General features: G+C 49.1%; 1 long non-coding RNA gene across 2 annotated transcripts; it reads left to right on the top strand.

The window, feature by feature from the left end:
* Positions 1-815: 815 nt before the first annotated feature.
* LOC121042596 (uncharacterized) lies at positions 816-4,777 on the top strand. Of its 2 annotated transcripts, XR_005796317.1 has the most exons (3): positions 816-1,952; positions 2,192-2,384; positions 4,024-4,777. It is a non-coding gene; the product is annotated as an uncharacterized LOC121042596 (long non-coding RNA). The 2 variants fall into 2 exon arrangements; XR_005796316.1 differs by having other exon boundaries at positions 2,192-4,777.
* Positions 4,778-13,499: the final 8,722 nt, after the last annotated feature.

The raw sequence follows: 13,499 nt of genomic DNA, 5'->3' as shown, positions 1-13,499 counted from the left end.
GATTGTGGGGCCACCCTTGCTGCTTGGCGTGAGCACGGCCTCTGTAAGGGCTTTCTGCAAAACAAACACTGAATATTGTTTGTGGCTTTTGAGTAGAAGCAAAAATCCTTTCATATTTCTTTTGGTTTTCAAAAACAGGTTCCAATGCAGTTCTTTTGTAAAAGAGAAGCGGCGTGACACAAACTTTCAAAAAGCAGGAGATACCTGTACCTCGTGGCAGCATTGCTGAGGAGAATGGTATTTATAAAGCCAGTTTTGTTTGGATTCTGCCAGATCCTAGATACCTCCTAACAGGTTCCATCAACTTATACTCCCTCCCCAAATACAGAACAATTTCCCTTTCCCACCCTCTCGTCAATACTGGAATCGTAAACCTTTTTATTTTGCCCCCCAATAGGTGAAAAAGGAGACTCAGTGATTTCCATTTATTTGTTTGTTTTGTTTTTGTTTTTAACCATGTTATTTATTTTTTTAAATTTACATGCAAGGTATTTAGCATACAGTTCAACAGTGATTTTAACAGTAGGTTCCTTAATGCCCCTTACCCATTTAGCCCATCCCCCTTCCCACACCCCCTCCAGTAACCCTCTGTTTGTTCTCCATATTTCAGAGTCTCTTGTTTTGTCCCCCTCCTTGTTTTTATATTATTTTTACTTCCTTCCCTTATGTTCATTTGTTTTGTATCTTAAATTCTTCATATGAGTGAAGTCATATGATATTTGTCTTTCTCTGACGAATTTCGCTTAGCAAAATACCCTCTAGTTCCATCCATGTAGTTGCAAATGGCAAGATTTCATTCTTTTTGATTGCCAAGTAATACTCCATTGTATATATACACCACATCTTCTTTAAGTGATTTCCATTTCTTTAACTGTGAGGGCTCTTGGGTTGATCCTTCGCATGTTAGTAGCTACTTACATTTCTTCTGTGAATTTCTTGTTCATAGATTTTCTTTCTTTCTTCCCTCCCTGGCCCCCATCTTTCTTTAGGGTTGTTGGGCCTTTTCTTATTGATTTGGAAGAGCTCATTATACATTAAGGAAAGTGGTAATTGCTACATTTTACATGTGTTTTTCCCTGGCCATGAAAGAACTTTACTGGGTAATTAAATTTATCAGTCTTTTCCTTAAATACATCTAGATTTCTGTCATGCTTTAAAAAGCCTATCCCACCTTGAGATTTTTTAAAAATTTCCTACGTTTTTTTCAAATTCTTGGGTAGGACTGTGAGCACCAGGATGAGCTAGGCTGGGTCCAGGCCTTAGATCTCTCCCACTTCCAGGATAACTCTGCGCCTCACTTTGCTACTCAGGAAAGTAGGAGTAAGGGCACCTGCTTCATAAAGTCAGGTTGCGTGTGTGCTTCTCACCTCACACTTTCGACCCAAAGAAGGTTAAAGGCTCCAGATTCACCAGAAAGATCAACTGGTGGCCCACTGGAGCAGGAGGCTAGATGAGGTGGATCCAGGATCTTCCAACTTCATGAATGAGTGGTTTTCCTTGAGTCTGGTTCCATTGTTGTTTCCTTCATCATTGATTGTCGACCTCCCAGGAAAAGGACCAGTTGCGTTCTGAGGGCCATCAAGCCCCAGAGAAATAGCAGGTCCTTGGGAGTCTGTTAGGGGCTCAATTATGCCCCTCTTCAAAAGCCATATGGTAAAGTCCTAACTCCCAGGACCTCTGAACATAATGCTATTTGGAGATAGTGTCTTCAAAGTGGTAATTCAATTTAAATGAGGTCATGAGGTGGGCCCTAATCCAATATGACTGGTGTCCTTATAAGAAGAGGACATTTGGACACAGACATGGACAAAAGGAAGATCATGTGAAGACACAGGAGAAGACAGCCCTCGACAAGGCAGGGAGAGAGACCAGGAACAAATCCTTCCCTCAGGGTTCTCAGAAGAAACCAGACCCGCTGACACCTTGATCTTGAACTTCCAGCCTCCAGAACGGTGAGAAAACAGCCTTCTGCCATCTAAGCCTCCTTGTCTGTGGTTATTTTGTTGGAGCAACCCAAGCAGATGGGCACAGGTGCTCAGAAGGGATGTGCTCTGGACAGTGCAATTCTGGCCTCTGACTTTCTAGGCAAGTGGGGGGTGAAGGTTATCTGGGGGTACCCCTTCCCTGATGCTGAAGACTATGACCCAGATGTAGAAAACGATTTTGCCTGCTTTCTCCTTCTCCCTCACAGTTGCCCTCCCGGAAAGACAGTATGTGAGGCTTTGGGTTTGGACCGAGATAAAAGCTGGAGGACAGGTGCTCAACCACAGCGTGAGGACCCTCCCTTCACCGGGTGTGGACAAGGACATCCACGTGGACCTCCTGAAAGCTGCTTCCCCTACCGCAGACCCCTGGAGGCCCACTGACAGCTGTGGCAAGAACAGGTGTGGGGACACAGGAAGCTGGCAGCCCCCACAGCCCCGGGATGGGTGGGCAGCACACAAGGGTGGACAGAGGTTAACGCGGGGAGGGGCGATGGAGACGAGACAGTGTGGCCCCTGTTGTGAGATTTCCGGTCCTCCCTCCCAGCTTGCCAAGGCCTCCTGTGGGTGCTGGTCATGTCCCCAGAGCTGCCAGAATGCTCCTGTGCCCGTCCCTCTTCCTCTGCCCCCTACATGCTATCTTCCTGGATCCCAGACTGGGAGCAAACCAAACCAAGGGCAAGAAAGGGACCGTCAGGGAAATCTGGGAAAGCTGGACTGTGGTTTCAGGGATGGCGTTTAGGGTCCACAGGCTGGGGCAGCAACATGTCTGAGTGGAGGACAAGCCTCCTGGCCAAGTTCATGCTTGAGAGACTGTTGGTGCGTCCCTTTACTATTCCTGCGGGCTCTGATGAGGTTCCTCCACACTGGACAGGGTAGGGGGCCTTCTGCAAGATGAAGACCCTACCGTCCAGTACACTTGGGCCTCTGCGTGGGTAGGGATTCTTCCCCAGCCTTGAGGGCCTGCAGGTCCTCTACTCGGTACCCAGAGCTTAGCCAGGTTGGGAGTGGCATGGTGGGGGGATGTGCCATTCACACTGTGATTTGGCCCCAAGGCCCAGACAGGCCTGGGCGCTATCCCCCACCCATCTCTGCCCACCACGCAGGCCATGTCTGCTAATGAGCCAGCTGCCGAGGAGTGGCTCCCAGCAGCTGCCCTGGCCCAGCCAGGTGTGTGTGGCCTGGGGCGGGCAAATAGCCGGGCAGGCCGGGCACCACTTGTAAAGCGTAATAACCCAGTACAGCAGGATAATCGCCCCTTCCCAAGAGGCAGACGTGATCTCATTAGCAATCATACAGAAGGTTGGAATAAGTCTCCATGCTCTTTGGGGTGGGGGAGGCACTCAAAGCCAGGAAAACTGCACTGTCTGCTCCAGGTGCAAATGGGACCAAGCTCCAAGTTTGGAGAAACAGTAGAGTGATAGGCAGGGGGACTGGGCGTGCTTAACCAAGATGGAGAAAAAGACTCGGGGCTCAGGGCTGGCAGGCCGCGCTCCCAGCTGGGAGACTGTTCTGCGTCCTCACCCAGAATACCCTCCTTGGACCAAATAAGCCCTCCTCTGCTGGGAAGAGCTCTTATCCAGGCCATCCTGTTACCCTCTCTCCTGTGTACTCACCTGGTACTCTCACCTGCACCTGCACGGAGTTGGAAGGAAAGAATGGCCAACACCTCACTGCACAGGGGAGGCTCTATAGTTTGTCCTGGGTTATGTGGTCACCAGTGTCCCCTGCTTGGTCAACTTCTGTTCTCCTAATATCTTTCCTTTATGCAGGGGGTTACAACCCTTTTTTGGGATGCATGGCCACTTGTGAGAACCTGGTGGAAACTACCAAAGTCTTCCCAGATGAGCACATGTAAAAATAAAATGCCGTATCTTATATCTAGGAGTTAGTGGATTCTCTGAATCAGTTCGTGCATGGATATTCCAAGCCAGTGATTTCCATAGTGTGCATCAGGATGATCTGGGGCTTGTCAAATCTAAGGATGTACAGGCCTCACCAGCTGGACTGGGGTATGACCAGCAATCTTCACTTTGGCCAGGTCCCAGCTTGTTGGGAAACAGGTTCCAGAACTGCACTTTGAGAAACACTACTGGATGAGGCCTTGAGGAACAAGTGAAGATTCTGCTTCAAACCCATCTCCGTTTGTCATCTATTCAGATGTATGGATCTTGACATCCCAAAGGAAGTTGCAAGCTCCCCAACAAAAGGGACGTCATCTTAAATCTTTCTGTATCCAAGACCTCAACCATTAAGGTCTCATTAAGTGTCAAAACTCCTTAAGATTCCTGGAGGAGGAGTCCCAGGAAAATCTACAACCCAACCAACACGGGGAGACTTTGTTTCTTCTATTACCAACCGTGTCAGGCAACGTTGCCTTGTTGTGATACAATAGGATTCCTTCCCTTCTCCTCTATTCATCTACCATTGGGGGCACTTAGCAACTGGGGTCTATGTCTGGGAGAAGCATCTTTGCACAGGTAGAGATAGTCACCAGGGATCCTGGCTTTCCCACCCCCAGGCTCCAGTGGCTGTGTGCAAGCTGCCAACTGAAAGGCGATACGTGCGTCTTGGCATTGTTACACCCCTGGGTTAGCTGGTTTGAATTTGGAATTCTAATCTGATTGACTAAGTAACTTTTACTCTAATGAGAACAGTAGGGTTTGGTCTTAATCTGCAACCATTTAATCTTCCGTCTCATTAATTGTACAAAGGTCTTTATGAATATGTAGATTGGGAAGGGAATAAAAGATTATTTGACCTTGAAGAAACACGTATAAAGTAGGTGAACACTCTCCCGGTCTCCCGTTTCCTTTTATTAGGCAGATGCAAAAATTGGTCCAGCTCCAAATCAGGCTATTGTGGGTTATCGGCAATCTTGCAGCCAATTACGATACAGCATTCTGATGAGCCATAGAAGTATAATAATTAGAATAGTATTCACATGCGAGCTGCTTGCTGCGAATTTGCATGTAAATAAAAATGTGGCTATCAAAACCAGGCAGAAATGGCCCACTGATGAAAAAAACTTCAAAAGGGTCAAACGTGAAAAAGAAAAAGGCCTGTGAAGGAAAAGGTTAAGTGTCATGGGCATGACATTGAGTCCTTTATGAAGAACTCGTTTTAGGGTAGATGGCCTTCCGAATATACCTCCCTTCTTCCCTTTTAGATAATTGGTAAACTGTCCTCTTTGAACTAGTTAGCTGGCTCAACATCCTGGCCCCTCCATCAATAAGCCAGGACCTCCTTGAGTCTCAATGTCCTTGTCTATAAAATGGGGACATTCCCACCTTCCCACAGGCCTGTGAAGCTTAAGTTAAATGAGATTGAACATGGAGCTCCTGGGACACAAAGACTGCCCATAAAACGTCCATTTTTAAAGTTCCTTTCTTCCTTCTGACAACATACATGGAAGGCTAGGGAGGAAATATTTTCTTAGCAGCCGAATCGATCCACAGGGAGAAAGGTGTTCTTGCCTCCAAGTAGAATGGGGGGAAATAGCAAACCAATTTAGCAAACCACTGGCTTTTGTGGCACCACGTGGGGTGTATAAGTCAGAGCCCAGGAGACGGAAGTTCATGGTTTGCTGGGTTTGGACCTGGTGTGGTTGCTAAAAGCCCCCCCCTTTCACTTCCAGAGCACCCTGGTTTGAACCATAAATTATACAGCTGCTGGTGTCAGAGCAGAATTACTCAGGACCACTAGGAAGGTCTTCGGAGGCTGTGTGGGAGAAAAGGACAATGCATGAGGCCACTGAGGGTAGAGGAGCGGGCATGGTTCCTGCAGAACTATGCTTCGCTGAACACTGGGTGACAATCTCTCCCGGATCCCCTAATGTCTTCAGTATATTACCTCCTTTTTATTAACCTGCTATGGAGTTGAACCATTGAGCGAGACATAGGATTGCTGAGGATGGTCCCAGAGAAGGTGCATAGAAAGAAGGTAAGGGCCACCTATGGGAGCCCATACTTTTGGTTACACCTGGGACTAGTGTCCAGCCACTACGCCCAGCGATGGGTATTGGGTATTGGGTATTAACCCAGCCACCCTTCCAGATCATGGCCCCATAACGGCTGCTGGTACTCCCACTGTTAGTTGCCCCAGTCCTTTTCCAGGGCCCCTCCCAGGTGCCCACATCTAAAGCATTAACACCTGTTGCCCCTCCCCCCACCTCTAGGCCACGGGCTCCAGGATCCAACACCAGCTCACTCACTGCTATGTCTTCTGATTGGGTGATGCCTCTCCAGCTCCAGTGTTAAGGGCTGTGACATCCCATCTCCTGTTGCCTACGTCTGCACCAAGCTCAAGATTCTTTTTTTTATAACTTTTTTTTTTTTTAATGTTTATTTATTTTTGATAGAAAGAGACAGCAATAGACACAAAGCACCAGCTGGGGAGGGGCACAGAGAGAGGGAGACACAGAATCCAAAGCAGGCTCCAGGCTCTGAACTGTCAGCACAGAGCCTGACTCGGGGCTCGAACCCACGAACTATGAGATCATGACCTGAGCTGAAGTTGGATGCTTAACCAGCTGAGCCACCCAGGCGCCCCAGAGATTCATTCTTAAATAAAATGTCCAAAGGCAATCTGTCCTGAAGATTCCGCCTCATCGTCCTCTAAAGGGGAACCATATACTCTCTTTTCCAACTTGGTCCAGTAAGTATTTAAGCAAACCTCATGAAGGGGAAGAGTTAGCTTCCAAAACACCCACTGTCCTGCTCAGTGATTTCTTATCAGGCACCGGTGGTGTTGGGTCTGGTGGGGAGAGGGCAGGGCCTGGAGAGGAGAGTGTTTTCCTGGCTAGTGTGCGGTGTGAGTTTTGGCTCCTGTCCTCTGACATAGTTTGCTAATCCTTTCCACGCCAAGGGCCTGCGAGGAAGGGCATGTGTGACGAAGATGGAATGGGCTGGGCTGTTTCTCCGCTTGCCATTTTCTGAAGCAGAAGAGGGGGCTACATGACTGTTATTACGTTTAATCTTTACATGTAGAGCAAAGGAGAGCTGAGCCATTTTAATAGTTAATCAGTTTTCAGACGACATATTTCACATTCCTTTTTGTATTCAAACACCAGTGAGAAAACTCCTGGCAATAATATCCACTCCATAGATGCTTGAGTGATGGAAAAAAGTCGTGACACAGTTTTTCCATTGCAAATCAAAAAGATATGATCTTATGTTAGTACAGGGAAATGTTTATGAGGGGGGCAAAACAAAAGTTGGCGTGTATACACTAATTAAAAGTGTGTAGAAACAGCTCTAAGTACATCAACAAAGATCAGATGGAATCTTAAAGCTATGCTTTGGGTTGGACTCTCTTCTGAATGCAAAGTTAAGTTTTAAATTATTCTTGTAAATATTAATTAGTGATCTGGATCAATAGTTCCAGGAAGAAGGCAGCATTCCCAGGGCCCATCCGAGTGTTTCACAGACGTCTGATGCCAGGCCCTCTCCCAGGACAGACACTGAGCCCACCTTCCCTGCTGCCTTGGATGACACACATCAAGGATGACTTCAGGTGGGGGGTGGGGCACAGCGATGGAATGCTCTCCAAGATAGGAGGGTGAGGGAAGGAAGCAGAATAGTGCCCACTGTAAGCAACAGCCTTGGGGCACCTGGGTGGCTCGGTCAGTTAAGCATCCAACTTCGGCTCAGGTCATGATCTCACAGTTAGTGGGTTCGAGCCCCGTGTCAGGCTCTGTGCTGACAGCTCAGAGCCTGAAGCCTGCTTCGGATTCTGTGTCTCTCTTTCTGTCTGCCCCTCCCCTGCTCATGCTCTGTCTCTCTCTCTCTCAAAAATAATAAATAAATGTTAAAAAAAATCATAAGCTACAGCCTGTGTACAATACACACCCAAGCACAAAGAAGCAAATGTGCCCGAGGGTGCTTGATCTGTGTCTGGCTGGACAAGAGACCCTGGCTCTTATGTTGGCCTCCAGAGAATAAACAAAGAGCTTGGAGATGGGGTAGGAGAGAGGTTTCACTAAATTCCACTTTGTACTGTTTGGAGTAAAAAATTGCCATGCAAGCATTTCCTATTCCAAAAGGAACTTATTAATTACTTTGTATGTTTAAATGGACCTCACCCATGCACACAGCCAGACTCCAAACCAGAAGTCCTTAAGACATGTAAAGCTGGTCCATCCCCTTGGGTTGCCAGCCCAACTCCCTGTCTTCCCATCCCCCCACTGCACCTGACAGTAATGGCAGCTTTGGCTGTTGGTTCGTCGGCTGGTTGTGCAGACAGACCGTGGTTCAAAAGATTAATCCCTGAACTGCCTCTTTCTTCAAGTCCTCACATCCAACCTTTTCCCTTGTGGCCAGTCAGAGGTGGCCACACCCTGATTATTTTCAGGAGTAATAGAAATACTGTCAGTTACAGCGGGAATGAAAGCAGCAAAACACAGGCAATGTGTTTAACAGCAACATCAAAAATCCAAGACAGCTTTTTGCAAATCCAAAAGGAAGCCCAAGATAAGCATAGAGTTTGTGTCTTAGTAGTGTCAAAGCAAAAGACAGAACATCCTCTTCTCAGAACTGAGGAGGGGCACATGGGCTTGGGGAGGGGCAGGAGCAGGGTGGGGGAGGAGCACTGGGGCCAGGCTTCCTGGAGGTTGGTGGGCTGGGGGCAGAGACCCCAAGGGAGCGTGGGGTCTGCTGTAGGGTGTTGCCAGATAAAATACAGGATTCTGGTTAAAACAATTTCAGATAAACAATGCTTTCAAAGTGTATGTCTTAAATATTGTATGGTGTTTCTGTAGACAAGGAAGCTTCCACATGGGTTTGGGATGGGACCCTCTGAGGTAAACCCTCCTCTCCCACCAGCCACAGTGATATTGCAGACCCTCGGCCACAGGAGATGGGCATCTCCCTGCCATGAGAAGCCATCCTCCCAATGTTCTCATTTTTTTTTTTCCAGTAAAAACCTGAGACTCAGAGAGTTTGAATGAATTACCCAGTCTTTGTAGTTGCCCACCTGGTCAGAGGCAGGTCTGGATTCCCACTGAAACTGGGGGCTCCTGTCACGTGCCTTGAGTGTGGGGGGAGGCAGTCTGCTGAAGGCTAGGAGAGGCAGCCGTGTCTGCCTGCCCCTGACTCCAGATCAGGTCCTCAGGCTCCTCAATGCTTAGATGAAGAATCTCAGGCATCACTGGACACCTGCCCTGCCCTGCCTGGTGGATCACACGTGTTGTGTGCCTCTTCATTCTTTCACCTTTGGAACTATCACCACTGGGGACATTCAGACCTCTGCTGGAACTAAGGTTGGCATCAGTGCCTGTGACTTGTCAACCTGACCACGACTGTGAGTGTCCATATTCACAAACCCACCCACTCAGGGGGTTGAAGCTCCAAGTCAAAATGCCACCTGCCTGGGACAGATGTCTCTATCCCTTGCGGACCTGCTTCCAAACTGGGTCTCAAAAGAAGCAGAGAAATGGAGGGCCAACCAACGCTGGGAGTCGGCGCTAGGAATAACCATTTTACCCATGAGAAAAATGAAGTGTGGAGACATTAAGTACCCTGCCTGTGATCACTCAGATCTTCAGCAGAAGAGCCAAGAGTTCCCCAGCTGCTAGGTGGCTATGGATGACACAATTCTCTGCAGCAGCATTATGGAGAAATCCTCCAGTCCCCAGGCTTCGCCACTCCAATTGGTGGCATTCGAGGACAAAGCTATGCACCCTTCCACCTTCTCAGATCTGGAAGGAGCCTTCTGAACCAAGCAGATGTAGTGGTATAGCAGGAAAGATGGGGAAATTCAGGGCAACAGTAAGCTACTAAGATGCATCGCTGAGACTATGTATAGTGACGGAAAAGTAGGCTTCAAGCACGCTTAAGGAAAGGAAAAAAAAAAAAAAGAAATTGATTTCCATAATACACTTCTGTGCAGTGGGGACAATTTCAACCTCTCTTTTATAGATGAGAGCACGGAGGGAGAATGTGGTGGAAACGCTTGCCCAGGCTCACACAGCAGATGACAGAGCTGGAACAGAACCCAGACAGCTCAGTGCTCTAACCATGGCCGACCACAGTGACACCGCCTAGGAGCCTGTTAGAAATGTTGAGCCTCAGGACCCTCTTCAGCTCCTGATCAGATTCTGCTCCTGCATCTCACAAGGTCCCACATGATATGTCTGCACGTTCCCGTTTGAGAAGTTCACCCCAGAGAACAGTCAGATGTTCTGTCCAGGTTTATTGGACCACGTAGCCGATGTCTACAAGCATGGCTGGCAGGAAATATTTTTTAATTTTTTAAATGTTTATTTATTTTTGAGAGAGAGCGAGAGACAGAGCATGAGCCGGGGTGGGGGTGGGGGTGGGGGATGGGCAGTGGCAAGCAGAGAGAGAGGGAGACACAGAATCCTAAGCAGGCTCCAGGCTCTGAGCTATCAGCACAGAGCCGGATGTGGGGCTCGAACCTATGGACCTCGAGATAGTGACCTGAGCCAAAGTTAGACGCTTAACCAACTGAGCCACCCAGGCAGCCCAGGATTTTTGTTTGTTTGTTTGTTTACTGCTATATGTCCAGCCCCTAGAACAATGTCTGCCATATAGAAGATGTTCAATAAATGTTTACTGAGTAAAGGAATAAATGAATGAGTGAACTGAATTTGGGTATGTCTGCTTAGGCTCCAGGCTCAGAAAACTAAGACCATCCCCTGTATCACCATGGGGTTTCTGCCAGGGTGGGGGCCACTCCTCCCCAGCCATCTTGTTGGAAGGTAGGAAGGGGGCGAGCCTCCGACATGGGGATACCTCATTGTTTGGACGATGTGTTTCCCTCATTAATGGAGGTAATCAGCGGTGGCCAGCAACATTGACCCGATGTTGGATCAAATCATAAAAACCCCTGAAATCCCCCAAGAAGCAGGCTGTCTCCCAGCCATGTTCCTCATTTCTACCGTTTGTTCATCAAATCTTCTCCACCTTGGCACAGGGACTGCTGTCCTGCCGCTCACACATCTCGGCCGATTTCATATACCTGGGAGTTATTTCAGCAATATTCCTCCAGTGTCTGCAAAGGGTTTTATTTTTGTTCGGTGAAAAGCCTTCAAAGCCCTCTCTCTGAGCTTTGAGTTTGGCGTGGACGATCTGAAACATTTAATGGGAATTGTTATGTTTTTTTTTTTTTTTTTTTTTTTTCAAGAAGGAATTATTCTCAGCAAAGTCTGGGACCGGCCCGAAGGAGACAGCCAGACATCTCCAGGTAGAACGAGCTTCCTGCTGTTCTTGGGGTAAATCAAAGAGAAGCCGGCAGCTCCCGCCCCCCAACATGCCTGGCCTGACCCCAGCCTTTCATGCACGGCTGCCACAGAGAAGAGAGAAAGCACAAAACCAGAACAAACCCCCAAAGTAAAGGCTTAAAATGAAACCATTTCACAAGGACAATACTCTGTTCTTTAAACTCTACCTAAGAACAAATGGAAGTCTTTTTTCAGTGGAAAGACTGGATTCGGGCTTTTATCCTCAGAGGCCTTTATTTTGGGTACCTCCCCCCCCTTACCTCCTTTCATTATTTCAAAACTTCTTAGAGACCAGGGTGGGGGCAGGGAGGACAGGAGCCTGGGTCTGAGGACGCTCGGTCTTGGGCCAGCTCAGGTTTGGGGGACAATGAAGGGTCTGCTTTTATCTGAGCAGTCTGGAATAAAGTAAGTCCAGGGGAATAAATAATGTTGCAGGTACCTCCCCCCCACCTCATTCCCCAAATCGGGGTGGGCGGGAGGAGCTGCCCTGCCACGTCCTTTGCAACATGCATTCACACACAGGGTCATCACACAGTTTGGTGCAACTGGGTGGGAATCTGGATGTTAAAATAGATCGTTGTCATGCAGCCCACTTAGCAGTGTGACTCTGCCTTCCTGCACCAGGCGTGGAGCAGACAGATGCAGCAGGAAGGTGACAGGGAAGGGCTGTGTTAGCCACACCGCCATTCCAGGCAGCCCAGGATGACTCAGGAAAAGTCTCAGGGCTGCAGGGTTAGATGCTGCTAATCGCACTAGCTGGGGAAAAGCACTTAGATTTGGCTAAAGGTGCTCCGAGAGGCAACCCCGGGTTTGGAGTAGTGCCCCTTCATCTGCGAGGGGTCCATTCCAAGACCCCCAGTGGGTCCCTGAAAGCATGGATTTCCAGTTCATACATAACTACGTACATTTTTCCCAATACATACGTACCTATGATAAAGTTCAATTTATCAATCAGGCAAAGTAGGAGATTAACAGCAGTAACTAATAATAAAACAGAACAGTGATGTAGATGTGGTCTCTCTCTCTCTCGCTCTCAAGTATCTTACTGTGTTGTACTCACCCTTCTTGTGATGATGGGAGATGATAACCTACCTACGTGACGAGGTAGAGGGAGGTGAATGCCGTAGGCACTGTGACGTTGCGTTAAGCTACTACTGTCCGATGATGTCAGAAGAAGGATCATCTGCTTCCAGACCACGGTTGACCACGGATAACTGAAACCATGGAAAGTGAATCCACAGATGAGGGGGGGACCGATGTACAAGATCACTGTTGCCTTGGGAATGAGCCTTTACAACCAGGGATGGTTACCCAGTCTCCTGGCCTAAGTGACCCAGTGCTGAACCCACTCCACGAACCCACTCCACACCTCCGGACGCCAGACATTGGGGTACCTTCCACGTGGAAAGTCATTCCAAATGAAGGAGGCAGGGAAGCCCAGCGCATGGTGAGAGCCCAGGCCTCGGGCTCCGGGCTGGCTGCGTTCCCTGCCTCGCCAGCATGGAGCAGATGGCAGCTGTTCCCCGTGGCCAGAGGGGGCCATGGGGTAGGGGGAGCAGGAAGCAGTGAGTGGAGCGGGCACATGGGGAGGATCCCGGGAGGCAGGGGTGAGGGGGAGAGCCCCCAGAGAGCCTTGCATGCATCCCGGCCACTGGCACCGAGGACACTGGCTGCCTTGCATCTTGGGGTTTTGTGCAGCTGATCATATCTCCCTTCCCGGTCACCCGGGCTGGGGCTGAGGGACTCCCCCGGAAGTGGTGGGTCTGCTGTCTTCACCCAGCTCTGCTGTTCTCCCATGGGCAGTGGTCTCATCTTGCTGCACAAAGCCCAGGCCCCACGCCAGATGGGTTCAGATCCAAGCACTGGCATGAGGCTGGGCACACAAAGTGGGCAACATGGAAAAGCCAGAGGCTATTTCTCTCCCAACCAGGCAGGCAGCCTTCTTGGGAAGATGCAGAAACAGGTATACAGAGGGGTCGGGGAGGAAGAGCCAAGCCAGGGGGCAATGAGACTTGGCTCAGGCCACACAGGTCTCCCAGAAGGACTCTCATATGTACCCATGCTGTAGAGAAAAGGGGTGTGACTGGGACAGCAGACCCCTGGAACCACACTTGGGGAGCAGAAGACAGTCCCCAAAGGCAGACGTGCTGAACTGGCCCACCTGCCAGCGTCCCCACATGGCCTATGACTTAACAACCTCCATGACAGTGGCCCTGGAGGGAGGCCATCAGGCCACAGAGGCCCAGATGGGGTCACTGAGAGATCTTCTGGTACTT

The sequence above is a fragment of the Herpailurus yagouaroundi genome, unplaced genomic scaffold, assembly GCF_014898765.1.
Source record: "Herpailurus yagouaroundi ecotype Mexico unplaced genomic scaffold, PumYag 185, whole genome shotgun sequence".
In the NCBI taxonomy this organism is placed as follows: Eukaryota; Metazoa; Chordata; class Mammalia; order Carnivora; family Felidae; genus Herpailurus; species Herpailurus yagouaroundi.
Note: the sequence above shows the minus strand (reverse complement) of the source record. Positions and strands in the feature narration are given on the sequence as shown.